Source organism: Staurois parvus, unplaced genomic scaffold (genome assembly GCF_062004578.1).
Source record: "Staurois parvus isolate SC_StPar_1 unplaced genomic scaffold, SC_StPar_1.0 ptg000217l, whole genome shotgun sequence".
NCBI classification, from domain to species: domain Eukaryota; kingdom Metazoa; phylum Chordata; class Amphibia; order Anura; family Ranidae; genus Staurois; species Staurois parvus.
In genome coordinates this window covers 2,466,865-2,487,457 of record NW_028318013.1, presented here as the reverse complement: position 1 = coordinate 2,487,457, position 20,593 = coordinate 2,466,865, and the positions used below count along the sequence as shown (strand labels likewise).

Genomic DNA, 20,593 nt, shown 5'->3' with positions numbered 1-20,593 from the left:
GCATTTAGAGATAGTGTCAACAAATTTTGTTTAATAATGAAAAGGGTATGTCACGGTGTGCCTTCACCCTTCCCCCTCCTAGCCGCGTCCTCATCCTACACAGCCTCGGAAGCCAGGCTGTGCAGGATGGGGGCAGGGGACCCCCCACCGGGAGACCCCAGCGTCAGACCGCCAAGGTGTCTCCGCATGTCCCCGGCGGGCACGGCGCTGGTACGAGGCGTTGCCGCGCTCTGCGCCCACCGGAGACAAAGACCGCGATCCCTCAGCACGGCCCGAGTCGAGAGGGTGTGCCTTGTTGCCCCAGCAACGTGGCGCTGGGCCGGTCGTTGCCGGGGCAACTCGGAAGTGTCCGGGAGCTTTAAAAGGCCGGCACGAGAGCCAGCTGGTCTCTTCCTGCCACTGCTGTCCCTGGGGCCACCACTGTCGTGGGAGGTCCGGGTGGGGCCTGGGCCTCCGCAGCCATCTCCGCTGAGCGCTCTGCATGAGCCCACCTCCTCAACGGTCAGACCCCACAGCCATGACTCCCGCTGCTGTTCCTGGCCGCTGCGAGGGCCTCTTCCTGCGGATCGCTGGGCCCCTGGAGAAGCTGGCCGCTGTGAGGGCCCCTGCCTGCTGAACGCTGGGCTCCTGGAGAAGCTGGCCGCTGTGAGGGCCCCTGCCTGCTAATCACTGCTGTCCCCTGAAAAGATGGCCACTGTTTGGACCGCCGTCCATTGCTGAGGGTCCCTGGGAAGCCGTCTTGTCTGCTGATCATTGGGCCCCTGGGAAGCTGTCCTGTCTGCGGATCGCTGGGCCCCTGGGAAGCCATCCTGTCTGCTGACCACTTTGTCCCTGGAAGCTGCCTGCTGCTGAGCGTCTGCAAGTCGCCTACCCCCCTCTGGAAGCCGCCTGCTGCTGAGCACCTGCAAGACGCCTATTGTAAGTGTCCCTAGAAGCCATGAATTGTCCCTGCTGTGCGCACAGACCATCCGTATCCTGAACTGTCCCTGGTGTGTGCACAGACCACCCGTGTCCTAAACTGCCCCTGGTGTGCACACAGACCACCCGTGTCCTGAACGGTCTCTGGTGTGCGTACAGACCACCCGTGTCCTGAATGGTCCCTGGTGTGCGCACAGACCACCCATGACCTGAACTGTCCCTGTTGTGCGCACCGACCACCCGTGTCCTGAACTGTCCCTGGTGTGCGCACCGACCACCCATGTCCTCAACTGTCCCTGCTGCGCGCCCAGACTACCCTTACTTGAACCGCCCCATGGCGTGCCCGGAGTATAGCTATCTGTGATGCCCCTGAGTGCTTGAGACATCACTACCTGTTGAGTCCCCGTGAGCCTGATGTCGTCCCTAGCACGCTGTGTTGAGGCCAGACTCCACAGCCCAAGTCCCGTTGGGTCCCTGTGAGCCTGTTGTCCCTAGTATGCTGTGTGGGAGCTGTGTTGAGGCTAGACTCCACAGCCAAAGTCCTGTTGGGTCCCCGCGAGCCTGTTGTCCCTAGTATGCTGTGTTGAGGCCAGACTCCACAGTCCTGTTGGGTCCCCATGAGCCTGTTGTCCCTAGTATGCTGTGTGGGAGCTGTGTTGAGGCCAGACTTCACAGCCCAAGTCCCATTAGGTCCCCGTGAGCCTGTTGTCCCTAGTATGCTGTGTTGAGGCCAGACTCCACAGCCACAGTCCCGTTGGGTCCCCGTGAGCCTGTTGTCCCTAGTAAGCTCTGTGGGAGCTGTGTTGAGGCCAGGCTCCACAGCCAAAGTCCCGTTGGGCCCCTGTGAGCCTGTTGTCACTAGTAAGCTGTGTGGGAGCTGCATTGAGGCCAGACTCCACAGCCAAGGTCCCGTTGAGTCCACGTGAGCCCGCTTACCGTGGGTGTCCCTACAAGCCGCATGTTGCGTTGTGCCATGAACTGTCTTGATTGAGTGTCTTGCATAGTTTAATAAAGTTTTCTGTGTTCCCCATCTTCTTTGTGTGTTCTGTCCTGCCTACGCTTCCGTCACAGGGTATAATTATGCAAGTAAAATATTTACAGAAAAACCCAAAAAAGGTATTACAAAGTAACAAAGAGAACAAGCAACAGCCAAACAAAAGAGGTGAAAAAGGTAAATACCGTATTTTTCGCTCCATAAGACGCACCTGACCATAAGACGCACCTAGGTTTTAGAGGCGGAAAACAAGAAAAAAAATATTCTAAACCAATGGACTGCAGACACAGTACAGGAGATGACCAGAGACTGCGGACATACTACAGGAGATGACCAGAGACTGCGGACGTACTACAGGAGATGACCAGAGACTGCGGACACAGTACAGGAGATGACCAGAGACTGCGGACATACTACAGGAGATGACCAGAGACTGCGGACACAGTACAGAAGATTATTATTATTATTATAATACAGTATTCATATAGCGCTAAAAGATTTGCTCAGCGCTGTACATTATAGTGGGGGACAGAACATGAGACAATACAGTAACAAAACAAAACACGAGGGGTTCAACTGCCCTGCTCTTTCGAGCTTACAATCTAGGAGGGAGGGGATAGTGGTACAGGAGGAAGTGGCTGTGGGGGATGGAGTGGTAGGAGGAGTGGAGGAGATCGGCTGTTAGGTGAGGGCATGGTAGGCTTCCCTGAAGAGATAGGTTTTCAGGGTGCGTCTAAAGGTGAGGAGGGTAGGTGACAGTTTAATGGATTGGAGTAGTGAGTTCCAGAGGATGGGGAAGTCCTGGAGAAGTCCTGCAGTCGGGCGTGGGAGGTGGAGACCAGGGAGCTAGAAAGTAGGTCTTGTGAGGAGCGAAGATTACGGGTAGTGTGGTATTTGGGTATCAGGTCGGTGAGGTAATTTAGGGTAGCGTTATGAATGGCTTTGTAGGTCTGTGTTAGTAGTTTGAATTTAATGAGTTGGGCAATCGGGAGCCAGTGGAGGGAATGACAGAGGGGGGTGGCAGAAGTGGAGCGGTTGGTAAGGTGGATGAGTCTGGCCACTGAGTTCAGGATAGACTGAAGCGGGGATAGTCTGCGATGAGGTAGGCCGGTCAGAAGGGAGTTACAGTAGTCCAAACGTGAGATAATAAGGGAGTGAACGAGTTGTTTAGTAGTGTCTAGGGTTAGGAACGAACGTATTTTGGAGATGTTGCGTAGGTGGAGCCTGCATGAGTTTGCCAACGATTGGACATGGGGTTGGAAGGACAGGTTTGAGTCTAGAGTGACACCTAGGACTTTGGCTTGCGGGGTGGGACTGATGGTGGCGTTGTTGGTCGTGATGGAGAGGGTGAGGGGGGGCACGGGCTGGGGGGAAAATCAGGAGCTCGGTTTTGGAAAGGTTCAATTTGAGGAAATGGAGCAACATCCAGTCTGATATGTCGTTCAGTAAGTGGGTGATACGGGCGGAGACTGAAGGGGTGAGGCGAGGGGTGGAGAGGTAAATTTGCGTGTCATCGGCGTAGAGGTGATAGTTGAAGCTGTGGGAGTGTATCAGTTTGCACAGGGAGGAGGTGCAGATTGAGAAGAGAAGGGGCCCGAGGACATAGCTTTGGGGGACCCCAACAGAGAGGGGGAGGTGGTAGCATTATAGGTAACCCAGAAGGAGCGTTGGGATAGATAGGAGAGCCAGGAGAGAGCGGAGTCTCTGATGCCGAGGGAGTGTAGTTTATTAGGGAGGAGGGGGTGGTCGACTGTGTCGAAGGCCGCGGAAAGGTCGAGGAGTAAGAGGACTGAGTAGTGGCCACTAGCTTTGGCGGTTAGCAGGTCATTTGTGATTTTGAGTAGGGCGGTTTTGGTGGAGTGTAGGGGACAGAAGCCAGACTGGAGTGGATCGAGGAGGTTGTTGTCAGTGAGGTGGGCGCTTAGGCGATTGTAGACTAAGAGCTCAAGGAGCTTGGAAGTAAATGGCAGCAGGGAGATGGGTCTAAGGTTGTTCAGGTCGGTGGGGTCCAGGGAGGGTTTTTTGAGTATGGGGGTGATGTGCGCGTGCTTAAGCTGGGAGGGGAATGCGCCAGTAGAGAGAGAGATTGAAGATGCGCCATAATCGTTCCAGCGCACGACTGCGTCGTTTAAGATTTTTAGTTTGGTCGTTCTGCCAGGGTTGAAGCGGTTGGGGTCTAATGCTACATGTGGTTAGGGGAGATGACCAGAGACTGCGGTCATAGTACAGGAGATGACCAGAGACTGCGGTCACAGTACAGGAGATGACCAGAGACTGCAGTCACAGTACAGGAGATGACCAGAGACTGCAGTCACAGTACAGGAGATGACCAGAGACTGCAGTCACAGTACAGGAGATGACCATAGACTGCGGACACAGTACAGGAGATGACCAGAGACTGCGGACACAGTACAGGAGATGACCAGAGACTGCGGACACAGTACAGGAGATGACCAGAGACTGCGGACACAGTACAGGAGATGACCAGAGACTGCGGACACAGTACAGGAGATGACCATAGACTGCGGACACAGTACAGGAGATGACCATAGACTGCGGACACAGTACAGGAGATGACCAGAGACTGCGGACACAGTACAGGAGATGACCAGAGACTGCGGACACAGTACAGGAGATGACCAGAGACTGCGGACACAGTACAGGAGATGACCAGAGACTGCGGACACAGTACAGGAGATGACCAGAGACTGCGGACACAGTACAGGAGATGACCAGAGACTGCGGACACAGTACAGGAGATGACCAGAGACTGCGAACACACTACAGGAGATGACCAGAGACTGCGGACATACTGCAGGAGATGACCAGAGACTGCAGACATACTGCAGGAGATGACCAGACACTGCGGGCACAGTGCAGGAGATGACCAGAGACTGCGGGCACAGTACAGGGGATAACCAAGAGACTGCGGATGTGCTACAGGAGATGACCAGAGACTGCGGACAGTACAGGGGATGACCAAGAGACTGCGGACAGTACAGGGGATGACCAAGAGACTTTGGACAGTACAGGGGATGACCAAGAGACTGCAGACAGTACAGGGGATGACCAAGAGACTGCGGTCAGTACAGGGAATGACCAAGAGACTGCGGACAGTACAGGGGATGACCAAGAGACTGCGTACATTACAGGGGATGACCAGAGACTGCGGACAGTACAGGGAATGACCAGAGACTGCGGACAGTACAGGGGATGGCCAGAGACTGTGGACAGTACAGGGGATTGTAGCAAGCGTACACCCAGAGATGGACGCGGTTCAACCATTTTGGCTCCAACCTCCATCTTGGCAAAGGGTCAACCATCTTGTACAAACATATTCTCCCTCTCCTTTTCTGAGAGTCACAGTGACATCTGGATGTGTGTGTGTGTGTTTGTTGGAAGTGTCACAGGCCAGTCAGGCCACAGCAGGGAGCTCTGTGCGATAAAACATTTTTGAGCTGGGTGCCGGGCGTTGTGCAGGTACAGCTGGGTGTGGCATTGTTACACACGTGACATCGCAGTTTTAGATTGGCTAGTCCTTCGGTCACGAGTTTTGTGAGAAGGTCGGGGGTCTGACGCCGCGATCGTCACAGGGATGACCAGAGACCGCGGCCAGTACAGGGGATGACCAGAGACTGCGGACAGTACAGGGGATGACCAGAGACTGCGGACAGTACAGGGGATGACTAAGAGACTGCAGACCTTTGGGGAGGGAGGGGTAGCGGGTACCTGAATTTGACAGTTGTCCTCCCTTTAGTGTTGGCACTCTGCTGATAGCCGGGTGCCCACTGCGCATGCGCGAGAAGCGCTGCGCTTTGTGATTGGTCTGGCGTCTTCTGGGACCTGTCATGTGTCCCAGAAGACACTGTACCAGTCACAAAGCACAGCGCTTCTCACACATGCGCACTGGGCACCCGGCTGTCACAGCCGAAAGCCCACACTAAAGATACCGGCGCGGGAAGACTGTACAGCACTGGACTGAGGAACAGGTAAGGTTCTACTGCAGAGCAGGGACGAGCTGCCAGCCTGGTATTCTGATGCAGCGGCAGCGGGAATACCGGACCGGTATTCGCTCCATAAGATGCACTGACATTTTCCCCCCTTTTTTGGGGGGAAAAAAATGCATCTTATGGAGCGAAAAATACGGTAATTGGAAAGTCTGTTTCAGCAGAGTTAAGTCACTGAGCAAGGTGTTATTGGCTCTTGTACCTTGACAGATGTTCCTTGGTTGATGGAGAGCTTTCAACTTTAGGGGGAATCTCTTTTTCTCTGATATCAAGAGGGTGTTGTCAGAGACCATCTGACCAATTAAGCGGCAATGGCTTAATGGGTGGCAATGGGGAGGTCATTGTGTTTATGACTGTATCATGGCACTCCCTTACACACAGTTTTATATTAATAATAATGTCTTTCAATATGTACCGGATGCATTCTGGAAACTGGTAGATTATTGTTCAAGATTATATTTTATGTCCAGGGATACTAAACACAGAGTATATCAGATGAGCCTGTCACCCAGGAGATAGGAGACTGCTATCTCCCCTTCTGTATGCTGTAGCTTAGTCATGTATGACCTCGATTTGTTCGGTATGAACTAAAGAAACTTGTCATAGTTTTACGATAAGTCAGAGGGAAGAGTTAATCTATAGATTTTTTATGGCCAGCAGAAATTAACAGACATCCTGCCAGAACTTCAGTTAGCTATTTACAGCTCTGGCAAAAGCCTGTGTGCTGGTGTTTGCTTTCCCTAAGTTGAGATAACAGGCTCTTTGAAATGTGACTGAGTTAAGGCTATGGATTCCATGAATTGAAAGAGTAGAGAGGGGACAAGATCCCTGTTCTATGCCTCTTCTCATGAATAAATGGCTGAGACGTGCACAGTCATTACAGTCTGATCTGATGAATCATGATTTCTTTTATATCATGTGGATGGCTAGGTGCTATATGAAGAAGAAAAGCTGGTGGAGGCTTAAAGGGTCTTTTATTTATAGCTTGGTGCAAGATACCTCCGTATACCTTCAGAGGTCTAGTGGAGTCCATGCCTCAACAGGTCAGGACTGTTTTGAGGCAGTAAAACGGAGACCTACTTAATATTAGGTGGGTGGTCATAATGTCAGTGCTCACCTCTGGTGAGTGAGTTTAAGGGGTGGAGGGGTCTGTACTGGTAGAGAGGGAGGGATATGTACTGGAGGGAAATAGATTAGGGGGGATTTATTTGGTGGGGGGGGGGCAATGATTTAGGTTGTGTTCTGTACACATATTTTAGGACTTCTGACCCCTGTAAACTCTGCTTTATGCACTCGTGACCCCTGCCCTCTGCATGTTAAGTGTTCCTGTCCCTTGCGCTTAATGCAATACCTACTCCTGACCCCTGATCTCCAAGCATTAACCACTCTTGACCCACTCTGTGCAATAACCACTCCTGACCCCTGCACTGTATTCATTATGTTATACTCTATATACACTATGTTGTACATTATACTCCTAAACACTACACTGTCTATGCCATTTTGTACATTACACTAAGTTGGATGATGGAGTCCTAATTGTATTACAAATATTTACCACCATAAAAAACCTTCAACCCATCAGCAAGCGTAACAGCTCTTGCAGTACTCAGTAGAAAACAGTGTCAAAAGATGTTTTTTAAATATTTTATGCCAAATGTATTTGAAGTGCAGTTGTTGTTCATTGCATTCTCTGCAGGAGCTATTGAATTGGTGCACTTTAATAAAATGATGTATATATTTGGTTCGCTAGCCATTTAAAGTGGCTGTAAAGGCAGAAGGTTTTTTACCTTAATCCATTAAAGCCAATCTCAATCCAGCATTGTGCATGAGAGCAGCAGCAGTGCTCTCTCACTCTCCTCACAGGAAAAGGAGGCAGCCATTGACTCCTGCTGCTGTCAATCAAATCCTGTGAGGAGGGAGTGGGAGGAGGGGCAAGCCTTGCTGTGTATGTCAATAGATGCACACAGCCTGGCTCTTGATTAAGCCTGCACAAATGCAACCTTATCAAGCAGTTTGCTATGGAGGTACTCAGAATGAAGGATGATCCAAGAGCGTTGGAAGGGGACCCCAGAAGGGGAGGTTTCAGGCTGTTCTTTGCAATACCATTGCACAGAGCAGGTAAGTGTGTATTTATTTAAAAAATGAACCTTTACAGTCACTTTTTATTAAACAATACTTTGCGTTTCTGTCCTTGTGACAAATCCTCATGTTCAGGTGGGATTCTTACAAAGCTGCTGCAGGTATATCTTTAAACCTCAGCTGTACATATAGTCGATGTCCCTCTTTGTCAAGTTCAAAGTTGGGAGGTAAGCATGTGTCCCACAGTTTTCTTTTTTCAGGGCATAAGCAAGATGACTGAAAAAGGACTTCCTGATGTCAGGTTGACATAAACAGTCACTTTACAGCATCAGGAGGTTTTGTAATACTTAAACAGTGATTACGGCTGAGGTCTAGCCAAACAACTAAATACACAGATGAAATCCATATAAGAGAGTGTTTTACATGCAAATTAGTATTTTTTATCAATACAGTGCTGAGAATTTATGCATTCGTGCAACACTACAAGGTGGATAACACAATTTACAGAAGTGGGGCCAAAGCTCTTCTGGCCCTACTTCTCCTGGGGATCACAAAAGTGCACTTAGTTCTGCATTCCTGTGACCTGTATTCAGTCAACAGCAGGCTAAAGTCCACTGTTGGCAAACGTCACGGAGCCGGTCCAGGGTCTACAGAGATCCTAACTTTAAAATTGGGATCCACCCAGAATCCTGACCAGTAGCTTGCTCAGCCTCCCAGCGAGCCGCTTCCGCCCCCTCCACAGATCAGCGCTCAAGTAAGCACTGGAGGGTCAGTCATTGGCTCTCTGTTCACCGAGGACTGAGTAATCAGGGGCCTTTGAGATGGCAGAGGACACTCTAGGACACCTAGATAAGTATGTGTGTTTTGTTTTCTTCAAATCCCGAACTTCTCTTTTAAAATCAGATCTTGAATTAAAATGCTAGGTCTACCTTCTTATTCATGACGCTCTCATGCCAAAGCACAAACCAAACGGATGGGGGGATTAGTTAATATACATACTTTATCTGGCTGCCACCCACCACTCCTAGGCAAGAATGATATTACTATCCTTTCCAGGGAGATCTTAGGCTTTGCGGAGTACCAACAATCTTGAAAAAAGATGCTACTACACTGTAAGGACCCAAAATGTTGCAGAATTTGGGATACACAGTGTACAGGATGCCAGTGATGAGTCAGAAAAGTTATAGGGAGTTATAAGTTATAAGGAAGAGTTTAAGAGACACCCATGCAGGGCAAGGGATTCCAGGGTAGTCTACTCAATGAAAAGGGGACTGATTTACAGTACTCTATGGATTGGTAAGTCCTCATTTGGAACACATAAGTCAGAGGCTGGTATATTGGCAGGGATCCTTCTCTTGTTATTGCCAGAATTATGGATGGTTTCCTTTATTTTTGCTGAACAAAGCTGTTTTTGTTTGTGTTTGGAAAGAGCAATAAAGACTGTTCACTTTTACTAGCAACTGGCTCTGATCTTGGCCCCCTAGGTTACACCAACAATACTCATGATGTCCACAAAAAGCATGTTGATACCACCGCTTGCAGTGCAGAAGCCAAGGTTAGCCAGTAATATTTACTAGCAGGTTTTCTGCACATGGTTTTTCTTTCCAGTGTTTTGTCCAGGGGAAAATGGCTGTGGAAAAATGCAGGCCTTGCTTGGTAGTTCAAGGTCTGCTTTACTGAATACCGGAGTTTACCGGCCAGTGACAACAGTAACAGGTGATGACCACAGTTTTCTATCAATGCAGACTTCACAAAAATCAGAATAATTGTATTTTAGCAACAGATCCAGAGCAGAGAATATAGGTATGGTAGAAAAGCACAGCAGTATTCTAATTGCAGTAGAAAGAATAAAGGCTCTTAAACTCAAAAACACACTTTGGGTTTAGGGGCAATATGAAGAGTAGTCACTTTAGAGCAGTGGCCTCCAAAACTTTCTAAACAAAGAGCCAGTTTACTGTCCTTTCAGAATTTAGGGGGCCATATTGTGGCCAGTGGAATAGACACTGTCTCAGGCTTGGTGGTCAGCATAGTGCCTGCAGTCAGCAGGAGGAGGGATTAGTGCCCCATTGCTGGTGTGAGTGGGAGGAATAATGCCCTATCATTGATGTCAGTGGAAGGAATGGTGCCTCGTCATTTTTGTCAATGAAATGAGAATAGTGCAATATATCATGGGTGCCAAATGTCATCGTGCATATCGTGGAAAGCTTTAATCAAAAACTTGTGCAGATCATAACAGATGAACATCAGATAGGTAAAAAAAATCAGTGTATTACTCTATTATTGTATTACAGCATAGTCTACTCCTTTGACTCAAGATGAGATTAAGGTGTTAAAGGATTAAAATTTGCTCCTAAATCCAATTTGGATAAATTCAATACTTATATTGATATTAATAAATTCATAAGGAAGTTGAATATTAAAAAGTACTTTGCCTCATTACCTGGCCCCAATAAAAATGCCAATAAGAATAGCCCGTCAGAATTATTCGTACATAGTGGTTTGAGGAATAATTCTACATTTAATCCGACTAATAATACCAATAAAAATATAGAAGTTTTCAAACAGATGATGATAGAGGATTTGAGGGATATTCAAATAAAAAAATTTAAAGAGGAGGAATCCTTTCATTTCGGTTTAGATTCCTTAAAGAAGAAAAAGAGCATCGTAATTAGTCCGGCGGATAAGGGAGGGGGAGTGCTGATATTAGACCAGCTTATGAAGAGGTTATGGGCTCAATCTTGAACGATACCGAGACATATTGTAAGATTAATAGTAATCCTATCTATAAATATAAAACATTTCTTCAGAATTTAGTTAAATCTGCGGAAAAAGATGGTATATTGAATGGAAGAGAAGCAAAATATCTGGTTCCATCCCATTGTAAAATGCCCATCATTTATTGCCTACCCAAAATCCATAAAAGTCTAGTAAATCCCTCGGGGAGACCTATAATTAACGGCATTGGTGGATTACACTCCAGAACAGGGGAGTATATAGACTTCTTCCTGCAACCAATAGTTAAGAAGATGCCCTCTTATCTTAAAGATAGGCAGGAAGTAATAGATCTTATCCAAAATATGAAAGTTTCAAAAGACACGATCTTAGTCACAATAGATGTAAACTCTCTTTACACTAGTATCAAACATGATGACGGTATAAGAGCTATCAAATGGGTGCTAAAAAAATTCACAGACCTTCACATAAAACAGAAGAAATTTATTATACAATTGTTGGAATTTTATATGGAAAATAATAATTTTTGGTACAATGGTGATTTTTATGTGCAGAAGAAAGAGGTAGATATGTGCGCAAAATTTGCACCCAGTTTGGCTAACCTATTTTTATCTAGATGGGAGGAGAAGGAAATCTTTGGAAAAAATTGGAAAGGGCTCGTCTCATGGAGAAGATATATCGATGATATTCTGCATATTTGGGAGGGCTCGGTGGATTCTTTGAATATTTTTTTACAGGCCATAACTAATAATGAATATGGATTCACTTTTAACATACCGTATTTTCCGGCGTATAAGACGACATTTTAACCCCTGGAAATCGTCTACAAAGTCGGGGGTCGTCTTATACGCCGGGTGCTGTGCTGAAACCTTACCGTACTTCCCGGGTTGACGCTACTGCGCATGTCTTCGGCAGCAGTAGACGATCGCGGATCACCATAGCTCGCAGAACTGCATGAGACGTCGGATGCAGCAGTGCTCGATTGAGCTTGACTGAAACTGTGATATGCAGAGAAGGGATACACAGTGATTCTGCGCATGTCACAGTTTCAGTCACGATCAATCGAGCACTGAACGGCTGCATCCGACGTCTCATGCAGTTCTGCGAGGAATGGCGATCAGTGATCGTCTACTGCTGCCGAAGACATGTGCAGAAGCGTCAGCTCGGAAGTACCGGTATGGTACTGCTGCATCCGACCTTGTCCCCTTAACTTCTATGAGATACGGTAATTAATTATTAATATTATAATGTCTGTGGCAGTTCTGTGCAATTTATGGTATCTTGGAGACAGGCAGGGCTGGGCAGGCAGGGAGAGCTGACCCACCCAATCCAAGCAGGCTTTGTATGCAGTGTGCACAGTGTGCACAGAAAATACTGGTACATTGCTTGCCGTGATTGGTTGGAAGAGGGGGGTAGTCTTATACGGCGAGTATAGCCCAAACCCTATATTTTAACAGGAAAAGTAGGGGGGTCGTCTTATACGCCCAGTCGTCTTATACGCCGGAAAATACGGTAGATAAAATATCGGTGAATTCTCTGGATCTAAATATTTTTATAGAAAAGGATGTCCTATACACTAAAACATATTTTAAGGAAACCGATAGGAATGGGTATTGTCAGGGCTCCGGGTATGACCAGAGGTATGTGAACTGACGCAGGGAAACGCAGGCTTCAGATATGTTATAAACAATATAATTTATTAATACTAACAATACATAAACGCAGTGCAATACGAAAACATAACACAGTGCAAACGAACCAAACCAAACCACCCACAGATAACAATACATACAATGCAAGCGTAGTCAGGCAGGCCGGGTCAATAACAATCGGGCAGGTAGGAACAGGAGGAGCAAGCAGAGAGTAGTCAGGTCACGAGCCGGGTACAGCAACTAACGGGCAGGTAGGTACAGGGGGTCACGCAGAGAATGGTCGGGGTCACAAGCCAGGGATCAAACAGGAGAAGTCAGCAGAGGTCCGGATCAGGCAGGGTCGGCAACAAATCAGTCAGACAGGAACAGGAACAGGAATGCAGGTAACAAGATACAGGGGCCCATGGAAAAACACACACCAAGGCCCAGACTGCAGGTCTGGCCATCCCTTAAATACACCTGCAATCAGCCTCAGGTGTTTTGGCTGACTGCAGGGTTGAGTCTCTGATTGCTGAGAGCACCCGCTGGCCAGCTGTCAGAGCCTGGAATCGAACCTGGGCCTTCTGCGGTGAGAGATAGTGTTTCTTCTCACTGAGCCACCTGGAATGCTGGACAGCTCCCTTGACAATTCTTTGGATGATCCTGCCTTTGCCCTGTTTTGTCTTGAACCTTGAACTCCTTGCTCCTCCCATGAACTTCCTATAAAAGCCATGTCTCTGCACTTCCTGGTTGCCAGATTATTGTGCTTTACCAGCCAATATCCTGCTTACTATTCCTGCTGCTGTCTTCATCTACGTTACCGACCTTTGGCTTGCTACTGACTACGATTCTGCCTCATCCTATCTACTACCATTGGTGACCGATCCCTGGCTTGTGACTGACTCCGCTTCTGTTTGATCCCTGAACTGTTTGATCCGCTTTTGGTTTCCAGCCTACTCATTCCCTGGTGGGGTGATCCTGAGATCTGCGACCTGGCATTCACACGCAGCCAAATCCATCTCCACCATTAGGAGCTCTGGGGAAGACCGGTGGATGCTTAGACCCTGCACCTCAGGTGAGCCTGCGTCATTCCCAGGGTGGGCCGCTGGTGTACCAATCCTGCTGGTTTCAGGTAAGCCTTACAACTGCTGTAGCAACTGGTCTCTGAACCTGACCTTATATCGTGACACCAGCCCTGGTACTGCAGCCCACAAGGCTGTCCCACCATTATTGGCAAGTCCATTCCTGACAGTACCCCCCCTCAAGGAGCGGCCTCAGGACGCTCGAAACAGTCCTAGCTGGGCAAAATGTTCCACCGCCCGGGTCTGGTAACTGGCGGGATATCAAAGACTGGCACATCGGGCTGGACTCCGGGCAGCGGCACATCGGGCTGGACTCCGGGCAGCGGCACATCGGGCTGGACTCCGGGCAGCGGCACATCGGGCTGGACTCCGGGCAGCGGCACATCGGGCTGGACGCCGGGCAGAGGCACAGGGCCCCCAGGAGGGGCGGCAGGCGCAGGGCCCCCAGGAGGGGCGGCAGGCACAGGGCCCCCAGGAGGGGCGGCGGGCACAGGGCCCCCAGGCGGGGTGGCGGGTGCCGGGCCCCCAGGCGGAGCGGCGGGCGCCGGGCCCCCAGGCGGAGCGGTGGGCGCCGGGCCCCCAGGCGGAGCGGCGGGCGCCGGGCCCCCAGGCGGGGCGGCGGGCGCCGGGCCCCCATGCGGAGCAGTGGGCCCTCAGGCGGAGCGGCGGGCACCGGGCCCCCGGGCGGAGCGGCGGGCGCCGGGCCCCCAGGCGGGGGGGCAGGCGCTGGGCCCCCAGGCGGGGCGGCAGGCTCCGGGCCCCCAGGCGGAGCGGCAGGCGCCGGACCCCCAGGACGGGCAGCGGGCACTGGGCCCCCAGACGGAGCGGTGGGCACCGGGTCATCAGGCACGACAGTGGGTTCCGAGTCAACTGGCATGACCGCGGGCACTGGGTCAGACATTGGATCGTCTGGCTCGACAGCGGGCATTGGGTCACCAGGCATCAGGTCATTTGGCTCGACAGCGGGCACCGCGTCATCTGGCAAGGCAGTAGGCACCGAGTCACCAGGCACGGCAGTGGGCTCTGAGTCAATTGGCACCACAGCGGGCACCGGGTCATCAGGTACCGGATCGTCTGGCTCGACTGCAGGCACCGGGTCATCTGGCGCTAGATCGTCTGGCTCGACAGCGGGCATCGGGCCACCAGGCATGACAGCGGGCACTGGGTCATCAGGAATTGGATCGTCTGGCTCGACAACGGGCATCGGGTCACCAGGCATGACAGCGGGCACTGGGTCATCAGGCATTGGATTGTCTGGCTCGACAGCGGGCATCGGGTCACCAGGTATGACAGCGGGCACTGGGTCACCAGGCATCAGGTCATTTGGCTCGCCAACGGGCACCGCGTCATCTGGCAAGGCAGTGGGCACCGAGTCACCAGGCACGACAGTGGGCTCCGAGTCAACTGGCATGACCGTGGGCACTGGGTCAGACACCGGATCGTCTGACTCGACAGCGGGCATCGGGTCACCAGGCATCAGGTCATTTGGCTCGACAGCGGGCATCGGGTCACCAGGCATGACAGCAGGCACTGGGTCATCAGGTACCGGATCGTCTGGATCGACAGCGGGCACCGGGTCACCAGGCATGACAGTGGGCACCGGGTCATCAGGTACCGGATCGTCTGGATCGACAGCGGGCACCGGGTCATCTGGCGTTGGATCATCTGGCTCGACAGCGGGCATCGGGTCACCAGGCATGACAGCGGGCACTGGGTCATCAGGCATTGGATCGTCTGGCTCGACAGCGGGCATCAGGTCACCAGGCATCAGGTCATTTGGCTCGACAGCGGGCACCGCGTCACCTGGCAAGGCAGTGGGCACCGAGTCACCAGGCACGACAGTGGGCTCTGAGTCAATTGGCACGACAGTGGGCACCGGGTCATCAGGTACCGGATCGTCTGGCTCGACAGCAGGCATCGGGTCACCAGGCATGACAGTGGGCACTGGGTCATCAGGCATTGGATCGTCTGGCTCGACAGCAGGCATCGGGTCACCAGGTATGACAGCAGGTACCAAGTCATCAGGTACCGGATCGTCTGGCTCGACAGCAGGCACCGGGTCATCAGGCATTGGATCGTCTGCCTCGACAGCGGGCATCAGGTCACCAGGCATGACAGCGGGCACTGGGTCATCAGGCATTGGATCGTCTGGCTTGACAGCGGGCATCGGGTCACCAGGCATGACAGCGGGCACCGGGTCATCAGGTACCGGATCGTCTGGATCGACAGCGGGCACCGGGTCATCTGGCGTTGGATCGTCTGGCTCGACAGTGGGCATCGGGTCACCAGGCATGACAGCGGGCACTGGGTCATCAGGCATTGGATCGTCTTGCTCGACTGCGGGCACCTGGCAAGACAGTGGGCTCCGAGTCACCTGACAAAACAGCGGGCACCGAGTCACCTGGCATAATAGGATCATCAGGCTGGATCAGTTCATCAGGCTGGGTAGAGGCATCAGGCTGGGTAAAGACATCAGGCTGAATTGTGGGCGCCGAGGCACCAGGCTGAACCATGGAAGGCAGGTTCTCAGACGGCAGGCTCACCGGTTTGGATACTGGCAGGATGGTACTGGTTAGAAAGAATTTTTGCTTTTTTCTGGTTTTAACTACTGGAGCACTGCAAGTAAACGCAGGTCTGCAAACGAATGGAGCAGCTGAGGACAGAGAAGAGCTGGAAGATGGAACAGAGGAGGGAGCAGTTGCTACAGAGGACTTCTTTACAGGGTTAAAGAAAAAATAGGTGCAGCGAGTGGGAGCAGAGGACTGGTATGTGGTAGTTAGCAGAGTATACAGGGCCGTCACTGGGGGTGCTGTCAGGGATGTAGGAAGAGTGCCTTGAGCAGAGGAATGACGTTGTAAGCTGACTGAGGCTGGGTGCAACAAGTCTGACCATGTCTGCAGTATGGGTTGAACAAAGCTCAGCTTACACAAAGCCTGTCTGGTCAATGACTGCACTGCGTTTATACAATCCCTTAATACCTGTGGTGAACATGCAGCATAATGCTCCAAGAAGCAATCCACATCATCCCCTAATAACCATACCAGGGACTCTACCTGGTCTGCACTAAATGGTGGCAAAAAGTCATTCCTGCTTTTCAGGGGTACCAGATGAAGCCAACTCTACACAAACCTGAATCAAAGGTTGCACCTCAGAGAACTCTGTGCCCTGATCTACTAGAACATGAGCGATCCGTATACATTCTAGCAGTTGATCCCGGGTATACTCCCTCAGAGTCTGATAAGCATATTCTCTGTCATCAAAAACCAGCAGCGACAAATACACAACCTCATCAAGATCCATCCTTCCCAGCAACAAGCCAAGATGGCTTCCCTGTGCAGCCACTTCTGGTCAGGATTGGCCTTGGTGTAATGTCAGGCAGGAACAGGAACAGGAATGCAGGTAACAAGATACAGGGGCCCATGGAAAACCACACACCAAGGCCCAGACTGCAGGTCTGGCCATCCCTTAAATACACCTGCAATCAGCCTCAGGTGTTTTGGCTGATTTCAGGGTTGAGTCTCTGATTGCTGAGAGCACCCGCTGGCCAGCCCTGGTACTGCAGCCCACAAGGCAGGTGAGTCCCACCATTATTGGCAAGTCCATTCCTGACAGGTATATACCCACTAACAGTTGCCACCATCCATCTTGGATTAATAGAATTCTGAAAAGCCAATTTATAAGAATTATGAGGAATTGCTCTAGACCTAAAGAGTATATAGAACAGACCCAAATTATAAAAGAGAGATTCCTGCAAAAAGGTTATAATTCTGAAGCATTAGAAAAGATTAGATTCAAAATCAGTCAGAACTACATAGGGGATAAGAAAATTATAACCTCACTAAAGAAGAATAAAGATAAAAATTACAAGGTGGAATATTCCTTTATCTCGGGTTTCAATTGTCAGTACAAAGAAGTAGAGGATATTTTTCGTAAATATTGGCCAATTATCAGGAATAATTTTGGGTTCTGTTATACCAGAGAAGCCCTCATTTATTTATAGAAAAACAAATAATCTGAGAGATATATTGATTAAAAGTATTATTTCTCCCCCAAAACAGAGAAAACTGCATATGTTTGCTTTTAAAGGATTCTTTCCATGTAAAAAATGTACTATATTGTGGTGGTTTATGTACGGATATATTCTACTTATAAGGGGCGTGTCCCTTTCCCTTAGATGAAATATTACAGTGCTTCCAGCCGTTTAAATACGGCAAATATTTAGTAAACCAATAATTTGGACACCTTGATAATTTGATCACCACTTATTATTATACCTTGAATTCTTTTAGCCAGTATGATTTCGTACCATACACACAAACTTTGCCTTATAATAGATAAATATAAAAATGTATTTATGTACAAAATTTATATATATATTAACACAAAACGCAAAAGACTGGTGATAAATGAATATTGATACACACAATCAAAGATATACCCTACCAATGTAATACACAATAATAAGGTATCAAACTAATGAAATCAATATAACAATTTCTAGATGATCTGATTATTAATTAAATTTATTAATAATTAATAATTTCGAGTAACTCAAAGGTTATATTCTCACAAACCGTGGCCATAGGATTGAAAGAAGATATTCTCTGATAAAATATACTCTAATTATTAATATTTAATAAATTATGAAATATGAAGAAATTATAATATGGCATCAAACAATTTTAACAGTAAAACAGGATCTCTCTACATATATATAACTACCCAATATAGTTGTAATACACTAAGGTAATTCTATGACTCTACACAACAGAGAAAATAGACAATGCAAAAGTAAATGAATAGTCTCACCACACCCGGAATTCAGACTATGAAACTCTCCCGTGGATCAGCTGGCAATGGAACGCCTTTAGAAATGATATTATAGGGCAAGTGATAGATGTTTAGTATGGGAGAATGTAGGAAGTTAGGAGTATAGAGGTTTAGCAATTTAGTAAAGTTTGGAAGTTTGAAAGGATGGAAGAGGGGTTATAGAGAGGTCTCTTCAGATGTCTTCCGATTTTCTTCCAATGAGGTCTTTCTTCAGTCAGGTTTTTCTTTTCATGAGGTTTCTTCTTTTTGATGAGCTGTCTTTCTTTAAGGTACAAGGGCTTTTATACCAACTAATCCATTGTTCTAAGATACCTTCCCACCAGGCTTCTTGATTGGCTAGTTGAGAAATGTGTGTACATAAGCTATTTCTCACCTGCCCGCCAGATGGCAGTCTTGTACCATAGAACAATTTGAGTATTTAAGATGACTCATACCTCGGGTGGAATTTAAGGTAATTTCAGGAATTAAATATACGTCTTTTTCCAGATATATAAGTGATCATACCTATAATATTCTAAATAGGGACCATGGAATATATATGTATATTCAGTTATTCCTTCTTGAAATACCATTTTGTCTGTTTCCTGATAAGACATACAGCTGAGGCTAACTTACAATATATCTTACTTTTCATCATCTCAATACTCAAGTTAGTGATATATAATTCCCATTGCTGAATATTTGGTGGTGTGTGAAACCTATTCTTTATAACATCTCTAGATACTATGCTTTTGTAGTAATATCTTTGTGGTTATATACATTCAATTTTTTAGCTTTAAAATGTCCTGAATTTAACTTCTGTTTCAGAATTAAACATTCCCATAGGTAGTAAAAGACTCTCTGTTTGCCTTGCTTTTGTGTTGGAGTCAGAGTAAATAACCATTAATACTTTCAACCTTGGTGGACAATAGTATATTGTGATAGTTCGACAGGTTTGTTGTTTCATTACACTTTGCAAAGTTCCGTGTGAGCTCTCAGACAATCAATTTGGTTCCTCTATTGTCATGTCCAGACCTTGTATATGTTTACCTGCCATCGAAGTCTAAATAATGGTGTTTGACCACCTGTAGAAATTCGAATAGTATATTGTCTCTAGGAGGAACAAAAAATCCCTTCACCCATCGTTTACATTTCTCTAGCTGGATGGTCATTCGACTTCTCAACCAAGACAAATTAACCCTTAACGTCCGGCTATGCTGACTTGATGTTATATAGGATTATGTCTTGATAAAATCATGTTTTTGAAACATAATTTCAAAAGCCCACAACAATATGTAAAATCACCAATGTTAATAAGAGAGTAATTTCTGAGTTTTTATCACAGAGTACAGGGAATGTTTTTAAAATTAAGAAATTTATTACATGCTCCACGTCCTTTTGTGACATATTTGTTGGAATGTCCGTGCCGTCTCCAATACATGGGGAGGACATCCAGACCCCTACACAAAAGATTGAGAGAACACATGAAAAATATAAAAAAAAAGGAAGAAAGATCATTGTCTTTCAAGACATTTTAGATATTTTCAAAGTTGTGATCTTAGTGTTTTAAGATTTATGTGCTATTGATAGAATTGAAGCCCATTGGAGGGGAGGAGATAAAATTAAAGTTATTTCCCAAAACGAAACCCTCTGGATATTCCAGTTACAGACTCTTAGGCCTAAAGGATTAAATGTAGATTTAGATCTTAATTGTTTTATTTCTAATTATTAAAGATAGGAGTATGGCTTTGTAGGTTTTATTTTAATTTTATTCTATTTATAATATTATTATTTTATTACTAATTAACATATATTTATATATTATAATAAGGTTATATATAATTTTTAATTTATTTTATAATTTTTATGGATTAATTTTTATATAGTGATAGGTGTCTGATTTATTATTTATATTGTACATTATTTTTTAATAGAGCAATTATTTGGTATTTATTCATTTATTATAGAAGTAGATAGATTTTTATGGATAAGCGATATAGTGGTTTATTTATTCATTATTTATCGGGTATGCAGTTGGAAGTTATAGAACCATTGGAGTATTTATATGTGACTGGAGATCACATTATAAGATTGTTTTAGTATTTAATGGGTTAATTAGCACTTTAATATATGAATTTAATTGGTTATTTTAATGAATCTATTAAAGAGTGATTATTAGGAGTAATTGTATATAATAGTATTAATATTAGTAATTGTGTATAGGGCTTTGTGCAATATCTGTTCTCTGGCTCATTATGACGTCTTGGATTAGTAATAATGATTTGGTAGGGCTGGCTGCATTATTTATTTGAGTAATAAAAGATTAGTGTACACTCT

General features: G+C 47.4%; 1 pseudogene across 1 annotated transcript in view; it reads right to left on the bottom strand.

Annotated features, from left to right (window-relative positions):
* LOC149460914 (uncharacterized) overlaps nucleotides 1–18,513 on the bottom strand; it is a 28,150-nt pseudogene extending 9,637 nt beyond the window's left edge. The window contains exon 1 of the transcript XR_016312995.1: nucleotides 18,257–18,513. The product of XR_016312995.1 is annotated as an uncharacterized LOC149460914 (transcript). The remainder of the gene's footprint in view (nucleotides 1–18,256) is intronic.
* Nucleotides 18,514–20,593: the final 2,080 nt, after the last annotated feature.